Genomic DNA, 25,868 nt, shown 5'->3' with positions numbered 1-25,868 from the left:
GTGTGCTATCTCCATTGATCAATCTCCTGTTGCCACTCCACAAACTATGAGTCATAGATAGCTACCTGTATCTGCAAATCTCCCAACTATCGAGAGACCTGATGAATCTACTCTCAATAGCATCATACTATGTCCTATGTCCCAATAATGAGCTAATCAGGCATATCCACATTCAACATCTTAGGTGCCTATTGCTATGGTGGTGCTTGTTGCTATGGTGGTGCTTGTTGCTATAGTGGTGTCTGCTCCTCTATCCTCTGCCTCTAATGCCAACCTTGTCCTGCCCTACTGCCACCTGCACCTATGTCTGATCCCACCTAATGTGGTAGAATCTATATCTATTGTACTTGATGCCTAACCTATGACTATGACTATGGCTACACCTACAGTTGTGGTTGTGCCTACTACTACTGAGGCACCCGTCTCTGTGCCTGACCTGCCATCCCCAGTGGATTAGTAAATCACAAGAATGGATGGCTAATCAAATGAGCCTAATAAGTAGGTATCATCCCTGCATCTTCTACCTCTAAAAGGTAGTCCCATTGAACCATAGCTAGACTATGCACATCTATCATGGATCAGCCTAGATCCATAGGTGGAGGCCACCCTCACTCTACGTCCCTCTGCAATTAGGCATAAGTGCAATACTCCTGCGAGATATCCTGTGGTCAACTGTACTGCTGCCACACTTGTACAATGGAAAACTACTCTATGATTTGCATGCTTCTACCCAACAGTGGCTATGAGCTGAACATCTAGGGCATCTTTCTCTAGGCATCATTTCAATCCTCTATCTATTGCCAAGGCCACCATATGACAGAGACCAGGTCATCGAGATGTGTCCTCCAATGCTCTGTCTTACCCAAGAAGACTTGGGTAATATGCCCCCGATATCTATAGATATATGGCTCCATCATCTCTTGGGCATCCTCGTGAATGGGCCTACATACAGGAAGATGCTTCCATGCCTAGATCTATAGCACATAAACATCGACAGCCATAGTCTTCTTCTCATGGAAGACTATCCCATGCATCTCATAGAATAGGTGGGCTAGCATACACTGATCCCACCCAAAAATCTTTGGTGCCTCTACCATCTAGCGAAGCATAACTCTCCACCTACACTCTAGCCCATGTTGTCCTCTATCAAGCATCAAAAAATAGCTCAAAAAGATCGCTAGTAAAGATTTCAGCCTCTGTGTCTATCCATATGTGTGCATCAGCTCATCCCAACTTATGGCTCAACCTCTCTACAGCTCTCTCCCAAACACAATAGAAAGTGCCTCTATACCTACTCGGGGCATCGTATCATAAACAACATGAGCTCTGTGCAAAGGGATCTGCAATATCCTCTAGATGTCCTCTAGGGTGATCATCATCTCCCCCACTGGTAGATGGAAGGTGTTCATCTCCGAATGGAAATGCTCCACCAAAGTTGTGAGTAGGCCATGATTCACCATCATGGCTGGGATCTGGCATAGAGAGGACAGGCCTAATTGCTTGATGTGTGCCAGGTCAGTGGCATCAAGACTTTGAAGTAAAGGGCCATAAGGCAAGTAGTATGATCTAAACAACACGTCACCAAAGACCTCCTGCACACAACCAACAAGAACAAGCAAACAATTAGTACTAGAATGAAATGGTAGAACAAAGCTAATAAAAATGCAGATTTTATGTACAAAACTAAAAAATTTAGTCTACTATCACAGGTTCTCACATGAAGATCTTCAAATCTCATGCGAAGATCTCAAGATCTCATGCGAAGTTTCTCTCCTTCACGTGAAGAATTTCTTCGTCGCACAGAGAATCTCTTCGTCCTATGAGAAACAAAGTTGTCACACGTGAAGAATATTGTTATTCGTGCCAGAGGTGGGTATCTCCCATGTGAAAAACCTATCGACGTGTGTGAAGAAATAGCACAGCCTGAACATCTTCACTCAAGAAAGGATAGTCTCATGCGAAGACCAATTTACCAACCCTAAAACATGCTAAAACATGCAATAAATGACCTCAAACTGCATAAAAGAAAAAGTACGAAGGTGGGAAATTGATGACTCACTGGTGGTCTGTAGTCTACTGGCTAGCTGTGTCATTTGGAGTGCTCAAAACAATGATATCTCATGTTCACTACCATGTCTCTCTTTATAGGTCAATTCACTAAAGGAAAAAAAAAACAAAATGAATTGAAGATGACCCCTTGGGCCCTTATATAGCTATTGACCTAATTTTTCAAAGTGCTTCAATTTGCGCAAAAATCACCCTTGGCTATTTCGATCATTTTGAATCCATTTTCGAGATTGAATTCAAAATCTAACACACCTTAGTGCCTCAAAAATACGTTTTAAAATTTTTGGGACCGACGTGATTGAACGCTTGTGCACTCCAATTTTTTTTGATACTTTCTGATTATTGGAATCTTTTCAACTCAAAATTCTTCATGTTTTCAAAATTTATGTTTGAAAAGGTCAACTCAAGTCAACTATGGTCAAATTTGGTCAACTTTTTCTCAAACTTGGTCTTCGGGACCTCAAAATCATTACAAATTAACTTTGAATCTTCTTCTGATTTCTTCTACATTCTGTTGAATCTCAAATTTCTTCTACTGCTTTATGTCACATTTCTAGTGTGTCATCTTTCGATTTCACTCCTGAGGAGGCAAGATGATTACATCATTGAATACTTATTGCTCGAGGCATCTCGTTCCCATCTTATTTCCTCATCATTCAGGGAATCTCACCACTAGGGGCATCTTGTTTCCCTCTTTCTGGCATCTTTTTCATCTTGTCATCATTTTATTACAGGTATCAGGACAATCTAAACCTTTACTCTTGAGGATAAAGCCTCATTCTGGGGATGATTCTATGACTCATAATTTGATCTTGCTATCTTTTATCAATTTTAGGTATCTAGATGTTCTATTTGGATCCTTAAAGATTAAGCTTCATTCTAGAGATAATCTTTTAAATTCTTATCACTCTTGGGTATCTAGGTGTTCTATCTGGATCCTTAAAGATTAAGCTGCATTCTAGAGATAATCTTTTAAATGCTTATCACTGTCAGGTATCTAGGTGTTCTATTTGGATCCTTAAAGACTAAGCTCCATTTTGGAGATAATATTTTAAATGCTTATCACTCTCAAATATCTAGGTGTTCTATCTAGATCCTTAAAGATCAAGCTCCGTTTTGGAGATAATCTTTTAAATGTTTTCAATCTCAAGTATCTAGGTGTTCTATTTGGATCCTTAAAGGTTAAGCTCCATTCTAGAGATAATCTTTTAAATGCTTTCAATCTTGGGTATCTAGGTGTTCTATCTGGATCCTTAAAGATTAAACTTCATTATGAAGAAACCTTTTAAATGCTTATCAATTTTAGGTATCTAGGTATTCTACTTGGATTCCTCGGGATTAAGCTCTATTCTAGAGATAGTCCTTAAAATTTTATCAATTGGTCTTCGTATCATCAATTTCGAAACCAATCTCATTTCTTGATCCTCGCATCATTCTTTCTGATTTTCTTTGAATTGAACATGTTGCTTGCACATTCATTCAAAGAGGGGCAAAATGTAATACCCAAAAATTGGCTCATTGCCATGATCACCAATTTTGGTCTATTTTGACCAATTATAAGACCTATTATAATAGCCAATTCTCATTCTGCTACTCGCTACTTGACTTAACTATCAGATGTAAAAAAACCCTAATCTACATTTCATCATACTCATTATTTAATCCCTATAGTACACACTCATATTAGCCACATTAAACCTATGTGATTTCAATTTAATTTAATCTAAAGTATTCATACTTTATTAAATTAAATTATCTCCTAAGGCTAATGTACTATGAAATTTAATTTATTTAATTTAATAAATATGCCTAACTCAATTAATTAAAAGGAATTATTTAATTAAATGGGGAAGGTATTTCTAATTAATTAAATCAAATTATTTAATTAAATAGAAAATATATTTATGAGAGCATATCTCATTCTATTAAATTAAATATCTCCCCTAATTTTCTCTTCAATTCAAAAATGGAAATTCCTAGTTCATTGTTGATCAAATTAGAAGTGACCTAGAGCACTTACTCTCACACTAAAGTTTATCTGAGCTGACTGACTCTTACACTCAGATCTGAGCCAGTTAACTCCCTCTAATTTGGGAATCTTCCACCTTAACTGAACCTCATCTTCAATCCTAACCGTTGATTGAAATTGATCTCAATCATTGGAGTATTTTAGGAAAGTCTATTTAAGAGACCCTCATTTCTTCATTTTGGGGGATGAATTGAATTTTTATTGAAGTGTTTTTGAAATTCATACTCACATTTGCTCACATTTTCTCACATTTTGCATACTCTTGCATCCTTAGTTTAATTTCATTTCGCTTAACTATGCAGATGTTAATCTAGTTTGCTTTATTTTGTTCTTGGATTACATTGTATATCTCATTTAAAATAATTTGCACATTCATCTTGACTAGCTGGATTCATCAAATCCTTTGTGCTTAGAGGATCTGGTTGCCTGCACCTCGATTATGAGGATATTAATAGGAAAAATCCTTCTAGATAGAAGGCAATAGGTCATCTAGCAAGATTTCTCTCGGATGAACAATCTCATGTTCATTCGAGGATGAATCCGCACATAATGACTATGTTGAAGTGTGTGTGTGTGTGTTAGTATAGGCCACAATTCATGCATACACTACTGAGTGAATACAAAAAATGTGCAGTCCAATAGTTATCACCGAGTAGACAATGTCTATCAAGTCATTAGTTTGTGTGATAAGAAGCTAGTTTCTATTGAGTGATGGATGTGTAGTGTTTACCGAGTGACAACAAGGTAAAAAAAGGATTCAGTATCTATTGAGTAACACTATATCTACCGAGTCTCCAATTGTAACCAAGTTCAATGCTACATTGTGTGATTAGTATGGATTGGGCCTCTACTTCTATTGAGTGCATAACAATGTCGAGTAATGTAGTGGATGCCAAGTGTCAAAAGTTCACCAAGTCAACTTATAGAACCTGAGTTTCCACTATTTGGCTGACTTAGTAATATTTTGTTTACTTGTGTGTTAGTCGACCTTGTATTTATAAATATTAGAATAGTATATATGTAATGTATTGTATCATTTGAAATGTATGTATGAATGAATGAGCATATGGATGATGGATATGTAATATTTTGATAAGAATGAATGGGAATCAGTAGCAGAGTAGAGTATTCAACAAGGTCTACAAGGAGCGGTAAAGTTATATCAATCATAAGAGGTGAAATGTACTTCAAGGATCTAATCAGCAATCAAGTTGTAAGTTAGATCTACAGTTTCATCCTAATAGGTGAATCAGTTTTCTAAATCCTTTAGCAAGGTAGACTTAAGAGTCGTTCTTCAAATCTCTTAACAGAGTGCATACTTTATTGTATGTTTGTAAAACCTCTAACAAGGTGGATCTAGTAGTCCAAATTGCTCTTAACGGGGTAGATCATCAGAAGTAATCAATGTGAGCATTAACAAGCCAAATTTATACTAAAATAGTGAAGTTTGGTGGGAATCATCCCCACCCCAGTTTTATTTTCTACTTGGAAGCTTTCTGGGTCATCAAAATTCTATGTTCATGTGTCATGAATGTTTATCTTTTTGTTTCATATGCATGTAGTAGATTAGATGAATTAATGGTGAATGGATTATGTTGATTAAGTGTTGAATAATTTAAATTTTTTGAGGTTATTGATTTACCCCTCCCCTCTCAGTAACCTAGCTAGTCTTGCTTATTTCTAACAATTGGTATCAGATTTTTTTGGTTCTTAGGATAAAGTTTGATAGCTTGAGCAAAGATCAAGGACAACGGAGATATTCAAACTTGAGAAAGCTATTGATAATGAGAAGCTAGATCTGGAGATGGCCATAGCTCAACTCAAAGAAGCAAAAGAGCATCTTTCTCAATCCCTAAAAAGAAGGAAGGAACTTGCAAAACAAATGAATGACCACCAGTATGTTGAAGAAAGATTGAAGACTTTTTTCCCTAAATCAATTCAAATGAAGCAAATGAGGCAATCAAGGAACTCTTAGAAAAGAATGGCTCTCTACAAGAAGAGGTAAGAAAATTAAAAAGAGAATAGGAAATTCAATCAATAAGATTATGTGAAATATTGGAACAAAGGAATAAGTCAAGTGAATACTTAGAGGTAAGGAACAATGCAAATCAAAATCAATCCATTTAGCAAGAATGTCTTATCAATTAGCTCTCTTATAAAAATGAGGAAATCATGAGTCTGAGATCTAAAAATGAAAGTTTAAGGAATGATTTAATCACTGAAAGAAAAATCAATGAAAGATTGAAAGCTGATCTAATTTTTGAAAAGAAACTCAATGAAATGATAATGAAATCTCAAGAAAACATGGATCAATTGAATTAGTAAAGTGAGCAGAATCTCTATAGGCAAAAAGGTAAAGTAGGACTTGGATACAAAGAAGAAGGTGAATCTTCCAAACAAGCTGCTCAAAGGAATCAAAGACCTACTTGCAATTACTGTGGTAAGTTAGGTCATACATCAAACAAATGTTGGAGTAATGGAAAAGAAAAATTCAATAAAAAAATACTATAATTGCAGTCAACATGGTCATAAAGCTAATGAATGCATGAAGAAATGAAAATTTGAAGGTAAATGTCACAAATGCAAGAAACAAGGTCACAAGGCATTTGAATGCAGATCTAAACCATTCAATCCAGCTAAATAACTTGTGAAGGAAATATTTGGTTGGGACTACAATACCTAGTGTAGATGTCATTACTGTGGAGAATATGGACACATTGGCATAAACTATGCAAGGCATCATTTGAGAAAGAAGGATACTACAATAAGATGTTATACATGCACTAAACTTAGTCATATAGCTAAGAATTGCATGAACATAGGAAAGGTTGAAGATGAAAAGAAAGCTAAAGCTGATAATATTGGAAAACAAATGAGATAGCAGTGTATTCCCACATCTACCCAGCAGGATAATTCAAATAATCACCATGTCACTCAAGATATGGGCGACTCTACCATTTCCAATTAGATTCTCAAAGGAAGGACTAGAACTATATCTTCAAGACATATCTTAATCAGTTCCAATGATAGGAAGAAAAAGATCCAATTTAGTATTTCAGATATAGAGGGATCACATGAGATCAGCATTTATTGAGCAAGGTTAGTCATAGTCTCAATCGAGCTAGGTCGGGAGCAATAAAAATTTTGTTCAATCATTGAGTTACAAGCTTCTACTGAGCAAGTGAGTGGATGAGAGTTGGTCATGCACTATTTCATTATGGTACCAAGAATTAATGGAGAATTTTCATCAACAAAGGCAGAAATCAACTTCATTTTTCACCACAACTTTAGAATACATAAAGAAAAGCAATTTCCAGGTGCATCCAAGCAATCTTCGAGTGAATTTGCAGAAAATAATTTGTTCAAAAAAAAATTCTAATTTACTAAGCAACCATGGCATCTGGAAGCACCAATAGTAGCAAGGCAAAAAGAGGTTCTAAAATGTTGGTAAAATATATGGAGTGGAAAGAACTCAATTTCAAGCTAGTACCAGTAGTTGCAGAATCACTCAACCCGAATGTAGCTCAATCACAAATTTCTCCAAAGGTACTCCTCATTAAAAATATTCACACTTATTTTAAGTGTTCTATGCAAGAGATTGGAACCCTAGAGATGGATAGTTCCCTAGGAGAAATGTGTGTTAATGGTTCTTTGAAACCTAAGCATAAGCATTTAGAGGTCAAAGGGTTAACCCATATCCCACATCTACTAAGAATTTTTCAAATAAGGTGGAGTAGCCATGTTCACAATGGTCGGTTGTGGTTAGAACAACCAATATTGATCACCAAGAAAATGATTCATAAGATTACTAGTCTCCCTATGCTAAATAAGGTCAAAACTACCAAAACCATAGGTCAGGATGAACTTTAGAAGAAAACCCTAGCAGAATGGGATGGTAGAGATCTACAATATCTGACATGGAATTAAGGTTTGGTATTCACATCATTGCTCACAAGATTTATAGCTCTAGTCATTTGAACAGTGTGTCATGTGAGGTTGTTGATTTGGCATTCAAGGTTGTAAAGAAAAATCTAGAATTTGATCTACTAGAGTTATTGTTGAAGTAGTTGAACAAAAACATGGACAACATCAGGACATCAAAGAACAACCCCCGTAAATTTGGTTCTTTGTTAACATGTCTTTTCTTTTATGTTCAAAAGTTTTTCCCATCAAAAAGTTTAGTAATATGAAGGAAAGATACTCCAATTTTGTATTAGATTAATGTATTTATTGTTGAAATGGGTGAAAATTTTGATAGTATTATCGATAATTACTTTGAAGTTTTCAAGGAGAAAATGAACAATAGGTTCAGGATTCCTCCCAAGCTAATTGAAGACTATAAAGATGATGTATGTTTTATGGTTGATTATGATAGAGTGTATATCTAGGCTATTAGGCCTAGAATTGCATGGGTAAAAGCTCTTCCATATGAGGTTAGCATTGATGAAACAAAAGATATTATTGAAGCACTAGTAAATGAGCCAATAGATCCAAAGCTACCTATCTTTGGAATATATGAAGAAGCCAAAGAATTGAACTTGAAATAAAGTTACCCCAGGATATAATCAAAGGCAAGAGGAAGGTACCCAAGTTGAAAACTACAAGTACCCTCTCATGGTTATCGAGGGAAAAGGAGAGGATGAAGAAGAATCTGAAGAAGAAGAAGAGTAGGAATCTAAGAAGGAGGTAGATCCTATGAAAAAGAAGGGTAGGGTAATCATTACCAAGCCACCCAAGGCCTCCATAGCTATATTTACAAGGAGATCAAAGAAGAAAGGTGGTAGTGAAGTTGTGTTCAACAAGTCCCCACTCATATTTCAAGAAAGGTTGAAACAAATGGAAGAAGGAGCAGGCATCACAAATTTCAAGCCTTAAAGTTTGAAACTAGAATAGATGCTAAGAAGATGCAAATTGAGGAGCTAGTACTCAATAAGATGGGAAAATGGAAATATTCCCCTAATCAAATTGACCCTCAAATTTCAAATGAATTGTTGGCAAGATTGCAGTCAAGGTGGGAATCAACTATACAAACAGCAAAATATATATATGAGAAATCTTTGAGAAAGTTACTACCTAATCTTATAGATGTAGAATTTAAGGAAATAATGAAATACAATGAAGGTAAAATAATGATTAGATTTCATACATGCTTAATTTTGATCAAAGACATAGAGCATGTGGTTAGAGATGCTACAAACATGTGAAAAAAAAATTATTAGCTACACAAGCCTAGTGAAGATCTAGTAGAAATCAAGAATGATGATGATGACAGTGACAATGAGGAAGAAGATAACACTCCATGTGTCACTTTTGATGTTGAGGACTATTAGGCATTAAAGACTAATGATGAAGAGAAAGAGGAAGAAGCTAATGAGGAAGATAAGGAAGGAGATGAAGAGAATGATCCAATGATAATAGTAGAACAAGTTATAGCCTCCCTTCCTCATTCTCCACCAAAGACTACTACATCATCAAGGTTGGAGATAGCTTCAACAAATGTGATAGCAACTACAACAAATGCATCATCTATTCAGTCACTATTTGCTACCACTCGGATCTAGGTATCAATAATGGAAGTGTCTACCACTTCATGTACTGAGCTACAACCCTCCTCTTCATCAGCTCCTAAGTTAACTACATTAGTAGTATGTGAAGCATCCAGTTCCACAATTTTGTCAGCTTCATTTGCAACATGTATAGTAAGTCCATCATCATGTTCTATAGTTTTGACTACTTCAGCTTTGTTAGCACCAACTATTGTTCTAGTAAATTCTTCTATTGTAAGTACTCTATTTTGTGCTCCACCTATTGTTACTTCAATTTTGGATAGAATGTCATTTTTGGATTCTTTAAGCATTCTTGCAAGTATCTCTTTAGCTGGACCCATTCAAGTTTTTTCAGCTAGTCCAGCTATCTCTACAATTATTTCTATTCCTAAGTCCAAAGTAGTAAGGTCTAAAGTAGAACAAAGGACCCCTCTAAAACTTCTACTTACTAGTAAGGAAATTGATGATGATATTGATCTAGACAAAGAAATTGTGATTCCCAAGTTGGATCTATATATTTCTATAGTTGAAGAAATGAGACTAGTTAGTTAGCTTTTGGAATAGAAGGCAAGGTAGAAATAGCTTAGACCTAAAAGAGATAGAGAGTTTACAATAATTGAGAATGCAAAGAATATAATAATAGAGGCTATAGGTGTTTATGTGGAATCATCTCAACACATGTTGTTACAATTAGAAGAAGTAGTCAATAAGTTCAACAAGGACACATTTGGTCAAGAGAAGTTAATAGAAAAGGTAGAGAAAAAGTTTAATAATAAAGTGCTTAAGCACATTGCTCAACACATTTCCATAAACCAAGTTAAACTATCCTCAATTTTGAGTAATCTTGAACATTCTTTCACCAATGTAACATCTCTTTTTGGAAAACTTTGTGATGTTACTGAGTATACCAAGGAGATAAAGGAAAATTTGAATAAGATTGATATAGATATGAAAGCCAGTGCTCAAAGGTTGTAGCTTGACTCCAGCTCAAGCTTAGCACATCATATTAAGGTTAGATTTTTGTCAGATATACAAGCAGAATTGCTAAGAGAAGAAGCCAGGATCAAGTCCACATTGATAGATATCCAAAACATGATACTTCTAATCATGGACACAATGTAAAAACATATTGCATATTCAAAAACATTGGTCCAGGATTTAAAAAAAATTTCTATTGCAGATCATATGATTAAACTTTCAGCAGAAGTTCAAGTGGCACTCTCCACCTACAAAATTTGGCAAGACAACTAGGATAAGACATTAGCTCTAATCCTCAAGGTACATTCTGAGTTTCTCTCACATTTTAATGTCTCTATTTGAATATATTGAACAACTCTTTGGCATTATTGTCAAAAAGGGGGAGTAAGAGATGATAAGGGACTTGTGGAGACAATAAGGGAGAGAATAGTTTGATATATGTATAGAAAGAATGAAAGTCTATGTATATACTATGTCTTATGTATAGGGGAGATATTTAAAATGTATTTACAATATCTTTACAAAGATAAGTTTTGAAAATAAAAAATCAGCATGTCAATGTACATAAGTCTTGGCTTATAAGTGTTTTTGTCACTAATACCAAAAGGGGAGATTGTTGGCATTATGTTATATTTTTCATTAGTGACAACACTTATTCAACTCTAAATGGTTTCCAAGCTGATCACTCAATCTAGATTTTATATCGAGCATTTAGTAGTTGCCAAGTAAATTTATCTGTTAAGTAGTTCATACCAAAAATTCTAGATGTTATTGAGTGAATATAGATAGTGTGCAGTCCAGCAGTTATCACCAAGTAGAAAGTGTCTACCGAGTCATTAGTTTGTGTGATAAGAAGCTAGTGTCTAACAAGTGATGGATGTGTAGTGTTTATTGAGTGAAAGCAAGGTAAAAAAGGATTCAATATCTACCAAGTAACACTATATCTACTGAGTCTCCAATGGTTACCAAGTTTGAAGCTACGTTATGTTATTAGTATGGACTGAGCCTCTACTTCTACTAAGTGCATGACAATGCCAAGAAATGTAGTGGATGTCGAGTATCAAAAGTTCACCAAGTCAGCTTGCAAAACCTGAAGTTCTAATATTTGGCCAACTTAGTAATATTTTGTTTACTTGTGTGATAGTTGTCCTTGTATTTATAAATATTGGAATGATATATATGTAGTGTATTGTATCATTTTCAATGTATGAATGAATGAATGAGCATATAGATGATGGATATGTAATGTTTTGAGAAGAGTGAATGTGAATCAGCAATAGAGCAAAGTATTCAACAAGGTCTACAAGGAGTAATAAAGTTATATCAATCACAAGATTTGATATGTACTTCAAGGATCTAATTAGCAATCAAGTTGTAAGTCAAATCTACTATTTCATCCTAATAGGTGAATCAGTTTTCTAAATACTTTAGCAGGGTAGACTTAATAGTCTTTCTTCAAATCTCTTAACAAAGTGCATACTTCATTGTATGTTTGTAAAACCTCTAACAAAGTGGATCTAGCAGTCCAAATTGCTCTTAATAGGGAAGATCATTAGAAGTGATTAATGTAAGCCTTAATAGGCCAACTTAATACAATAGTAGTGAAGTTTTGTGGGCATCATCTCCACCCCACTTTTACTTTCTAGTTGGAAAGTTTCTAGGTCACCAAAATTCTATGTTCATGTGTCATGAATATCTATCTTTCTATTTCTTATGCACGCAACAGATTAGATGAATTAATGGTGAATGGATTATGCTAATTAAGTGCTAAATAATTTAAAGTTTTTGAGCTTACTGATTCACCCCTCCCCTCTTAGTAACCTAGCTAGTCTTGATTACTTTCAACAACTTGAGAAATGATTGGATCTATTTCCTTACCTTGCTAATCAGCAACTATGAGGTCCAAGGAGGGCATAGGATGCTCTTGAGGCACTTCTCTTTCTATGTTTGTAGAAGTAACAATTACATCCCCTTCCCACCCATTTTCCATGGTTTCTCTCTTAAAGATGCTTCATCTTCTATTATGATAGGCATTTGGGTTGGGAAATACTCTTCTACATGAGAAGAGGATCCTTGTTCTAGTTTTTTCTTTTTTGGAGCACTAGTTGTAGGTGGGCTCTCTGGTCTTGGCCTCCTATGAGGGGGAATCTATTGTATATTATGAACTACAATGTATCCTACCCTTTTCTATAATGTGTATTGACCTAGAGCAATTATCATCCTTCTATTTATTCTTCTCTCCACCTCTACTGCTCTATCAGGATAGGCTTTAACATATGTAGCCTTCTTCTCATTCATAGTTTGCATCATTGTAGTAAAATTATTCATTAATACATGCATTTTGGCCCTCCAATATTTTGTGTCTTTTAAAGGATTATAATCAGGGTCAAAAGCATTAATTAATTCTAGAACTTTATTAAATACTATCCATTTCTCTTTCCTAACCTCTTATTCCTATAAAGAGAAGATATTCCTAATAATATCTTCAAGGAAGTATACTTGTTGTGTAATAATTTTGGCTTTTGTTCTCTCCCTCAAAAGATCATAGAATCCCTTTGGATCAATATACCTTGCATGGGATTCTGCCATATGTATTTATTCAAAAATAAATTAAGGTGTCTCCATCCCTTTTTAACAAAAACAAAATGATGTACCAAAGTGACAACCAAGAAGAAAGTACCTTTATTTTTACCAATCATGTCTCTTTCTTCAATAATACTGATCTACCAGAGCAATTCTACTATCCCTATCTCCAAAGGCACATGGAAAGGTAGAACATGAGGTTTTCCCAAAAAACCATACACTCTAATCATTGTATAAATATTATATGGGATTATATCCCCCTAGTTGTGACTAACCAAGAGTCCTTTTGCACGGTCTTTGGGTCTGATCAACTCTAATAGTGGCTGTGGGATTCTAGAGCTATCCGCTCTTAAAAGAAATTTGAGCCTTGATGCAAAATATCTATCAAATCATACATAGCTAGCATTCCTAGCCTTCCAAGTCATATCAACACTCCATAACTAGACTAGTGACTTTTCACCATCCTTTTTTAATTCCAGCTCCATTCCTTTAGAGAAAAAGGTAACTCCCTTAAAAACACATATGTGCATGTGCAAGTAGTACAAGAAAAAGGGTTTGTTTACCTTTTCTTGTGATATTCCTACCAAACCATTATGAATTTCTTCTAAAAGGAAAGTGACAAAATTTAGAATGCCACTCATTCCAAATTGTAATGTTTGAGCCATAATAAGAATAATAGAGCCCTAGATATATTCCCCATCATCCATCTCAAAGATTTGGTAGAGGGTGAAGTACAAAGTTTGAGCCCGAGGATCAAAGTATTTCCTCATCAGTGGCTTTGGGGTATTGGGTATGACCAAGGGTAGTATACAATTCTAGAAAAATGTTACTACAAAGGCCCTACTCTTAGATACACTCTCTATACATCATACCTTGATTGAAGGTCATCCTTGTCAATAAGCTCATGCATAGCATGGTTAGGGTTGAGGTTGAAAACCTCCCTAATCAATTCAAGAGAAACCCTAAGGAGATTGTCACCAGCATAATTCTTTGCAAACCTTGTAATATGATCATACTTTTTAGCTAAGTTAGCTAGTAGATCACTATCAAAGAAAACCCTAGGGACTACTAACTTTCCACTATCAAATTCCTATACATTTCTCATAGGGGTATATATGTTTCTCTCAAAAAATCACCATTTGAATAATTCTAATCCTCCTACAAAAATCTAGGCATCTCTCAAGTAATTGGCTTTTTCATAGAATCCCTTAGCTACCACCAGCCTAGGGTTCTTTGGAATAAAATCCTTTCCTGGTGTTATTTCATGTACATATGGGTAGAATTTTTCAAGAAAATTATCATGGATAGATCTCTTGAGATAATCAATATGACCAGAGAATTCCTTTTGTGGAGGCATCTTTTGAAAAATTCAATTCCACACAACAATAATTTCTTAATTTTCAAAAGATTGCATATCACTTACACACTAAATTGTCCCTCTATTTCTATAAAATTTCACTGCAATTTGTTGAAAACCTAGTAGAATTCTATGCCCTAGCTCTAAAAACCCTTGCACTCTGATAAAATTTTGCAATTGTATGATTCAATAATGGTGAATTCATGAATTATAGCAAGGTATTAAAATCACATGAATGAGCTCTGAGTTATATTAATCACTTTAGCCATTACCTTCATGTTGTGCTCAAGTTTGAATTTTATCTGTTGATCTCACATCATCAGATGGCTCTATTAAAAAAAAAAATTACTTTATAGCTTAAAAATCTAGTCATGTGTCAAACAGGGGCTTCCCTACATTACTTAAAGTTATTGTATCTTGACAATATGGGCAAGCACCAATCATCAATTTACCTTTAGATCTATGGTTATGAAAATGCAAAAATCTTTGCAACAAAATCTTTAATAATGAAGTCCAACTGGCATCATAACTAGGTAACTTTTTCTAGCCTAGCACAAGTGGATGTGTCTTTGTCATAGTTGGTCCTACCTTACCACACATCAGATTGGTGCTTCCCTGCATTATTTAATGTTATTGCAACTTCATAATGCAAGCAAGTACCAACCATGGATCTTTCTTAGATCGATGATCACAAAATTTTATATTTCCATAACATCGAATCATCTTTTCTGAACAATAGAAAATATCATCTCAAAATAGTACCTTCTAACAAGTGCAATGCAAGAAACTTCCTTATTACCTTCTAAAAAGGTGGGTCCATAACATCATCATTTGCTACATTTCATGAAGGCACTTCCCCACTTTATCTAACTATCAATCATCTTCACAATATGAGTAAGCACTAGCTATTGATCTTTGAAAGATCAATGGTAGAGCAATCTGAACCTTTTGATATCATAAAATACTAGTAATGACATCATCATGTATAGGTGTCATTAAGGAGCTTCCCTGCTTTATCTAAAACTCATGCAATTTCATCAAATAAGAAAGCATTGTCTACTAATTGACCCAAGATCAATGGTGGAGCAAAAAGATATTGTGGGGGACCACATTTGAAAACTTAGCCAATGAAAGTATAACACTTGCAGTACAAAAATGGAACAACTATAAGCATCAAGGATCCTTTTCATAAAATTTGGCATTGACATCACTATGGACATGTGTCCACAAGGTGCTTCACCACATCACTTAAAGTTCTTTCATCTTGATAATGTAGGTAAGTGCCAACTGTGGATCTTCCTTTAGATCTACAGTGGATAAGAAATATAGTCGAGATCTTCTTGTGGTACTTCACCTATTGTCACCTTGTATGGGTGTCAATGTAGCACTTTCCCACATCACTTAAACTTTGATCAAGTTCATAGTGTGGTAAAGTGTTGATCATTGATCTAGTGTAGATCAATGGTGCAATAGAACTATGAAAAGAATGACCCACTTGGAAAGGAATGACCAATGATAAAATAGATGAGTGGAAGATGTTAGAACTTTGTGACATGAACAAGGTCATGCATCAACAAAGGCTACATGTCTCAACAATGTTTCCCTACTTTATTTAAAAATCAGGTAACTCCACAATGTGGGTAAGCACTATCTGTCAATCTTACCTAGATTGATAGCTAACAAAAATCACCCCCTTAAGTTCAAAAGACTTCACACTAACACACAAGAAACATCGCTGTGGTTAAGGTAGACTTTAGAAGATAAGAGGTTTAAATGTGGAAAATAAAAATAAAGTCATCTTTAATGGAAAAGAAAAATTAGGGTAAAATGCATTCCTGTGCTATTTTGTGAATTCTAATTCTTTTGAAAACTAGGGTATAAAATAAGGGTTTTAACTTATCATTTAGGAATTTGAACTAGGGTTTTGATTAAGGATTACCTGATCAACAAAAAGGCCCTAGTTTTTTTAATGGGGCAGTCATAAGGCACATACAAAAGACCAAGCCAACAGGGGCTCTATTTGGGGACATTGAAAATATTGGATTCAAAATGAGGACTCAAAATTTCTAGGAGAAGCAGACCATACACCAAAATTTTCTTAAAAACTTGACAACTCTGAGAGAGCAACAGCAACAAGGACAAAACTATGTATAGAAAACTATGCAAAGATCAAAGGATATACAAATGTACAAAAAACCTAAAACTATTATTCATGGATAAGACATGTATTTTAGTAGAAATACCTCTTCAAGAACTGTCCATGAACTAGTAGCTCAAGAATATTTCGTGATAAATCCTTTAGCAAATAAGAATCTTCTTCCCATGAAGCTTCAATTAGATAGGAACCCAACCATATAGGGTCAAATTTTCCATGTTTTTCTTTTTCTTCAATTCTTGCATTCCACATGAGGACCAAATCTTTAGATTCAAACTTTTTACTCACTTTTCTTTTGTCATATAATGTCTTGACTAGTAGTTGCAACTTTTGGTTCCTAAGAGGTGCTTCTCTCCTAGTTTCTGCTAGTCTTACATGCTCATCCAACCTTTCTTGTATATCATCAGTAATATCTTCATCATGTAACCAGATGTAATTATAAAGTCCTACCAGGTTATTTTGAGGCATCCTTGCTTGAAGTCCATACACAATATCAAAGGGTACTACTCCTATTGCCTTCTTTATAGTCACCTTGTCAGTCCATTTTGCTAATTGCAACTTAGAATCCCAGGCTTTCTTATTATCATTTGGTGTCCTTTTTATTACCTTCAATAAACTCTTATTTGTGGATTTAGCCTATCTATTCCCTTGTAGATGATAAGGGGAAGAGTTTGATCTTGTAATTCCATATTTGCCACAAAATTTTATGAACTCCTCAGACCTAAAGCACATTGCATTATCTATTACAATTTTCTGAGGACAACCAAATCTGGAAATAATTTTATTTAGCAAGAAATTATTGACAACTTTACTAGTTGCATTTCTAGTAGGGATTACCTTCACCCATTTTTTAAAGTAATTAGTTGCAACTAATATCTATGAATAAACATTACTAGACTTGGGAAAAATCTCACCTATAAAATCCATTCCCCATTGTTGGAATGGTGCTTGGACTTCCACTAGTTTCAAAGGAGTATTTCCTAAAAAATTAAATTTACTAGCAAACCTTTGACATGCATCACACCTTCTAACTATTACCTAAGCATCTTTAAAAAGGGATGGCCACAAAAATCCAGCTCTCATTACCTTATGTGTAGTGGTATTGTCCATATAATGGCCTCCACAAACTCCAAAATGCATTTCCTTTAATGTTTCTCTTGATCTTTTTCAATAAACACATTTTAGCAACACTCCCTAAAATTTCCTCCACCATAAATCATTCTGGAAAATAATATATCTGATGGCTTGAAGCTTGGCAATTATTTTTTCATTCTCATTCAAATGGGGAGGGGCTTTCATATGTTGTAGATAATGAATGACATTGGTGTACCATTTACAATGATTCATATCACATAATTTTGATTTCAAGTCATCTATCATTGTATTAAGCTGATTAGCATCTAAGTTAATTTGAGCCATAAGCTTGGCTAATCCTTGACTTCTTACTAGTTTTGTAATCTAAATTTCAATGTTGAACTCTTGGATCCTATTGATTTACCTACATCTCCTATCTGAGACCTCTTGTTGAGAAAATATGTCCTTAACAGCTACACTAGGTACAAATTCAATGACAATGGATCCTACCAAATAACACCTAAAAGCCTTAACATCCTTTACCAAAGCATAATCTTGCTTCTCATTTATCTCATACTTTAGTTCAACAAGTTGTAATGATTTACTGAAGAAGGCAATAGGTTGTTCATACCCTTCCTCATTCCTCTCTAACAAAACTGTAGCTACAATATGGATAGATGCAAAGGAAAATATGTGCATAGGTTTTGTGTAGTCAAGAGTTCTAAGAAATGGAGCATTTTTTATGGTAATCTTAATTCCTAAAATTCTTGTGAAGGTTCACCATCCTAGTTGATAATGGCTCCTTTCTTAAGCATTTTTGAAATAGGCCTACTAAACTTAGCAAAATTTATAACAAATCTCCTTAGGAAGTTTACTTGCCCAAAGAAAGATTGTATCCCTTTTATGTTTTTTGGCCTAAGCACCTTATCAATAGCTACCACTCTTTCAAGATCTATTTTCACTCCATCCTTTGATACTATATGTCCTAGTAGTTTCCCTTTAGTTACCCCAAATGTACACTTCTTAGGTTTTAAAGATACCCAATACTCCAAATCTTTGATAAAAATCTTCTCTAAATCTCCACAATGGTCTTCAACCCTTTTGGAATAAGTTGTAAGGTCATCTTGGTATAGAACCATAAACTTTTTGATGTACTCATCAAAAGCTAAATCCATAGCCCTTTGAAAAGTAGCACCAGCATTAATCAATCCAAATGACATTCTCATATATACATAAGTTCCCCAAGGAGTTGTAAATGTTGTCTCAAACTACTCTTCTTCTTTCACTAGGACCTATTTATACCCTAAGAACCCATCCATCATAGACATAAGTTTAGAACCAGTTGCCTATTGCAACATGTCCTCCATGTTTGGCAACCCATAATTATCTTTTAGAGAAGCAATGCTTAGATTTCTAAAATCCACACATAGTCTAATGTCTCCATTCTTTTTGCTGCAAAGTACTAGATTTGAGACCCAAGTGGAATGTCTAATAGGTTTAATTATCCATCCATCCCTTAGTTTCATCAATTCCTCTTGTATTTTGGGGGATAAAGTGGGATTGACTGGTCTCTGCTTCTATTTGAAAGGTTTTGCATTATCCTTTAATGGTATAACATGTTGAAACAGATCTAAGCCTTTAGATCATCATACAACCATGCAAAAACATGTCTATATTTTCTCAGTACATCAGTCAATCAAAGGATTTTTTATTTTAGTTGATAATTTTTGACCAATATAAACTTTCTTGGGGGCATCATTAGTTTCAAGGTTTATTTCTTCTAGCTCTTGAGGTTTATAATCTGTAGCCATAGGTCTTACTCTATCTTGGTTATCAAACTTGTTCTCTAAAACAACCAAACCCTTAGATATTTTATTGGTCTTTAATTGTATGACCTCTTGACAAAAAATTGTTTCCTTACCATCTATAGTTTCAACAAAATCACAATAGTCCAATTTCTGACCATGGTATTTATCTTCATTCAACAAGAAATTTACAATGTCTTTGTCATCATCAAATACTTGCCAATGTTCAATATTGTCAGGTATTGAGGGTCTATTCTAGACCTCAATCTATGAAATTCTTACAAATGACAAATCATTTGGTTGAACTGCTACATTTTCTAAGAGGTTGGACATCTTATTCTGAGTTCTATCTCTCCATAAAATACGAAATGCATCAAAGAATTCTATCTAATCCTAAACAACATTTCTATATTGTTTCAATCTTTTATTTTTAGAGGCATATGTTTCCCTTATCTATGAGATATCCAATTCATAATCACCTATAGCATGCAACTTTTTAATTCTATGGTGGGTAGCAACTTTCAATCCTAACAACAGAGCTCCATATTCAACTATATTGTTGGTGCATGAAAAATTTGGGGTGAAGGAGTATCTAAAAGTATTATTTTCAAGAGAAATGAAAGCCACCCCTACCCTTGAACCTTCCTTAGATCAAGCCCCATCAAAGTATATGGTCCATAATACTGGTGAATCCATACAACATTCTACTTCATGCTTAATCACAGTAGGCAACTTCTCAACTTCTTGGATAATTAACTCAGCTCTAAATGCATTTATACCCATGTCTAAGAAACAAATATAATCTTTGTCAATTTCTTCCCCCAAAATATGATTGACCTATGGTTCTCTATCTACTTTAACAACTTTATCTCCTATGTGAAAAGTTGCGTAGGTTAGGTCACATTATAGGCTACCTCCCTCATCAGTAATCCATTTTATAGGGAGAAACATTCCATATTGTGGAGGAATATCAACTATAAGGACTGACATAGTCAATTCTACCTCAAGGTATGCAGCTAGCTTAAATGGTAGTGCATTGATAGTCCCTATAGCTAGAACTTCTTTAGCATCCATACCTCTACATCTGCCTTGCTTAGTGTCTACTTTCAAAATTAGGGCTTTGATTACTTTGAAGGGAATGATGGTGTTAAAGGCTACTAAATCTATCATGCAATTTTTTAGGGTTTTTCCCTTTATAATAAAACTAAGAAAGAAAGGGCCAATATCTTCTATATATTCTATTGATGAATCTTCCAAGAACATTTAGGGAATTTGAGATATAATACCACTATCTTCTACTACCAATGGGATTTTCTAAATGGCATTTTTTTCTAAAATATTTTTATTATTTCCTATCCTTCCCAAACATGACAATTCCTTTCTTTTATGCTCTTCAATTCTAAATAATTTAGATAAAGGTACTTTAACAATAATTTGTGACAACATGGATATCATGTCAATAGGCTCAGATACAATGGGCTTCATAAGAATACCTGGAGTAGAAACCTTTTGAACAATACGCATTATTATTTGCTTGATAGTATCAAATCCTGATTTATTTTCTTGCACAATTTATTTTGTTGTCTCATTTTTTTGGAATTGAACCTTCTTCTTAGGTTCCCACTTCTTGGTTTTGATGTCTTTATCTTTAATAGTCTCTACATTAGCCTTCTTGTCTTCATCTTTCATTTGATGTGTAATATCCTTTATGAATATACCAAAAGGCTTCCCAACATCATTATTAACTGTTTGATTTCTCAAATTGTAATTACTATGCACTTGGGAAATCATCTCTATAGTGATCCTATAAATCTCCTCTTTAGAGGGAATTCTCAAGTTTACATGGCCAACTTCTAAATATGTAACATGTACCTGATCATCATCACAACCTTCATCATCTAAGAACACTTTTTGATGATGTAACTGATAAGAAACTCTCTTATTTGCAAGATCACTTTTAGTTTCTTCCAAATCAGAATCCATACAATCATCACACATGCTATCCATATTACAACTTACATCATCCTAGCTTTTTTCTTCTTCCTCCTCCTCATTTTGTGCATTTTGACCTAAGCAAATGATTAAGCAACTCCGTAATAATCTAAAGAGCGAGGTGATTGACATATGATGCACCATGGTACATCATCATTCATATTAATAGATCTTCTTTGTAGAAGATTTGGTGTACCCTTATCTTTTACATTTTGGGCTTGGTTAGGAATTGGTTTATCATACTTCCATTGAGTGGTATAAAGATAGTTCTACATTCTAGGTTGTCTATTGAAATTTTTGTTATTCACTAGGGATTTCTCACCAACATTATTCTTATGTGTAGTGAAAGTAGTTGGGTTCATCTTTTCCAATAAGTCCAATACCTGACCTATTGTGGGTTCTTCAGGTTTCTTACCTACAGGGGTTTTATCAACTTCCTTCTTATTGTTATTTTTGGGATTGAACAACTTTGGGTCATCTCTCCTACCAAGGTTACCAAATGCTTCCCTATTATTTTCAATATTCCCTACAATCTTATAAGTATCTCTCAAAGTTTTATAATCTTTATCCCTCAATTGGTAAGCCATCTTGCTATCAAAAGTATTAAAATAGGTTTTAAGACAAACATCTGCATTCAACCTCATAACCTGGAATAATTTGTACATGGGTATATGCATCGAGTTGTGGTGCCAAAAAGGTGACAACTCTTTTTTTTTCCTATTTTCAATATTTTGTATGTGCTATAGTGCATATGCACTTTTTAAAAAGAGAATTTTTATAAATGGGCGCATACCCACAGCCCATCATTTTCATCTATATTTTTTTGCATTCCTACACTAGCAGTGCATATGTGGGTTCAAGGAACAAATGTTTTCGCCATCCCAATTGCCAATATGCCTCCTCGCCAGCAAAATCTAAGATCACAAGCATGTTGACGTTGATGCCATATGTGATCTTAACTTCATTTTGCAATTTTTGACATGTTTTTCATATTGTTTTGTAGGTTTTTTATATTGGTTTTTTAGGTTTTTACAATTTTTATTTAAATTTGTTTATTTATTTGGATTTCAATTGATTTTTTATTAGAAATGTCCATAATCAACTGGAAAATTCATAAGAACCTCAAAACCCTCAAAACCAAAATCCTCCCCAAGAAGAACAACAAATTCTATAACCTGAACAAATTGCAAGACCTCTACCAGGCACACAAGAAAATATAATAAATGAAATAGAGAGAGGTAAAACTGAATTAGAAGGACTCATTTCTCAATTCAATGAATCTAAACAAACCAATCCAATGAAGGCTCAATTGGCATCATCTCTCGAATCCATTAAGACCTAGATAGCCTCAGTTAGTGGTCAGTTAGATATTTGGTGGGTTAAGAGGGAAGAACAAAAAAGATTTTATGCAAATAAATTGTCATATGAAGATGTTAAAAAAAAAGAAATGCCAAAAGGTAGAATATGTACATTATTTAGAAAACTCAATGAGCAAAATACTGTTAGAGAGGGTTTCTAAATGGTTCCCCATCCATTGGTGCATACACGATGCTATTAGAAATAATTTTTGAGATAGATGGTGGATGATTTTTGATGCCCCTGCTTGCAACAATCATGAGGTCCCCATGTATTTTTTGAAGAAATTATATTGTGAGTTTTTCCTTGGGGAGATCCCCAATTATTTTGATATATTAGACTCATAGGGTAGAGGTGGGTGGTCATCATTTGAGAGGCTGAGAGCATGTCATGACCCTAATGTAGTTAGGGCACTTGTGGTCAAGCCATAGCACGAGAATGTGACTATTCCTTCTCTTGTGAAAGAACATGTAGAGGCCAACTCTCTAGGGACCATTAATGCTTTGACGTAGACCCTCATCCATTTGATGAGCCCATTAGTTGATGGTGAGCCTTCTATGCATCATGGTCACATGTGCACTTTGTGTGGATCCCTATGCACATTTTGCACTCATGCTAGAGATGGTGTAGATGATGTGCTCATCACTGATCAGTTCCTGAATGACACATTTGGCATTGAAACACAGGTAAATTACAATTATAATTTACTAATTTGATCACATTTCATATTTATAGTGAATGATTAATTAATTAACATCTATTTACATTGTTCAAAATTCAGGGTCAGAATGTTGTCGAGCCTAGCAGCGATCCTTCAAGCCCATTTTTTGTCCCCTCCACGAGTCCAGAGGTATGTATCGATTTAATAATTTTAATTAGTACGTATATTTATTAACTAATCATATTAAGGATTGATAAAAAAATTATGCATGTGCATCAATTCTCTATAGGACCCTCAACCTTTACTATGAACTCAGAGCATAGACATCATACAAGCTTTGTATAGGTATAGTTGTTTCATGTTAATTTAATTCATTTGATTATATTTATTTCATGTTTCATGTTACATGTAACATGTATTGTATGACATGCAGCTCATGACGTCGGACACCCCTCCTCATCTCTGATAGTCTGTTGATCATGGAGTGGCCGCAACTATAGCTAGCTCACAACCATTGACTAAGGTATGAAAGAATTTTTTTAATTTTAGTTGTTTTTTATAATAGTTAGTCTCAAAATTTCTAATGTTATTTATAAGTGATTATATTTATTGAATTTTTGTAGGGTCTCGTCATGCCTAATCATCCATGAGCCTTCAAGGTGGACTTACAGAGTGACTATTTGATGGCGGTAAGAAAATAATTGATTTTGTGTGTAAATATATTTGATTTCAATGTATAATAAATATTGATTCATATCTACTTTGTTTGTATCAGCTCGAGTTAGAGAAGAGCCTCAACAAGAGGATGAGGGAGTGTGTCAGGAGGACCCCGTCATCTCCACCACCTCCCTCCACATGATGACAGAAGACGTTGAGAGATTTGTTTCCTTCCCCTTGTGGGAAGGAAAAGATATAGTTGATCTAGACATGTATATATATAGGCATCAGTGGACATATTCGATACACATTTGATGTATATGACATTTTATATTTGATGTATGACATTTATTTGGTGTATGAGACTATTCGACTTATGACATTATTGGTTATCATTTTATATTATATGTTTGTTCATGTATGACATTAAATTAGATATGTTTGTGTATGAAATTAAATTTTATATGTGCATGTATGACATTAAATTAGATATGTTTATGTATGACAATAAATTCAATACCTAATCTGTTAGAAACTTTGATAGAATATTGATTAACAATGAACTTTATCACTGTTTAAGCATAAGTTAATAATTTGCAATATGTCATCATCATATGATTTATGATATTGTTCATGTTTAAAGTTTTCCTTCTCTATCATTTTTTTATCAAGTTTAATTCAATACCGAATTAGTTTGAATTCTTGATACAATATTGAATGGCAATAAACTTTATCAGTCAAGATCGATTAGGACCTCCTGGCAATAAACTGTATCAACCAATATTTGTGGACCTCCTGGCAATTGGTCACCTAGATGAGAACCTTGAGATTTATTAGGAACTCCATGAAAGAAATCAGTAGCTTGAGAAGCTCTCCATTTGTTATCTGAATTAAAACCTTGGATTGTAGACAGTTGGCCTTCATTGTACAGACCAATTTTATAGATATATAATCAAATAAATAGTGTATTCATCTAAGCATAGAAATATTGTTACATAAGAAGAAGATCAAGTTTTACAATTGCTAATAATAATTAATGTGTGCACATACACTTAAACTTAAAAAGGATGACCTAAAGAAGAAAAATTAAGTATGAAGTCGATACAAAATCAATAAGAGAGTTCTAGCATGATATCTTCAATATTTTTTGAATTAGAGAAAACTAAGTATTTATACGATGATCTCTATGAATCTATATCACCATCTAGATGTCTCTCTGCATCTCCCTAACTCTCTCTATTTTATCTCACATTCATCCTCTTCTTATATCTCTATTCATTTATCACTATGTTTTTGTTTCCTTTAATCTTCATGTCTACCTACACCTTCTTTTGTTTCCCTCTATCTCTATGCATCTTCTCCATGTTCAGCAAGTGTTGGAGTTATAGGGACAGTGTTAAGAAACATTCTTGTGTTGCAAAGAGAGGTGAGAAGGTGAAAATAAGTGTGTATTATAAGTTGGAAGCTGAGGATGATTTAATGGTTGATAAGTGGGCATTTTATTATGATGATCCTAATGATCAGCATATTTGCATGGAGGCTGTCCAAGGTAGAGCTCATTGCAATCTTATGCTATATGACAATCCATATGCAGATGTTATTTTGAAT

General features: G+C 34.4%; 1 pseudogene; it reads right to left on the bottom strand.

Annotated features, from left to right (window-relative positions):
- LOC149533699 (FAM10 family protein At4g22670-like) overlaps positions 1–25,868 on the bottom strand; it is a 144,702-nt pseudogene that overhangs the window by 29,934 nt on the left and 88,900 nt on the right.

Source organism: Cupressus sempervirens, chromosome 10 (assembly GCF_028749045.1).
Source record: "Cupressus sempervirens isolate cs-2001-9-10 chromosome 10, ASM2874904v1, whole genome shotgun sequence".
NCBI lineage: Eukaryota > Viridiplantae > Streptophyta > Pinopsida > Cupressales > Cupressaceae > Cupressus > Cupressus sempervirens.
The sequence above is the reverse complement of the archived record's forward strand: the minus strand, read 5'-3'. Positions and strand labels throughout refer to the sequence as shown.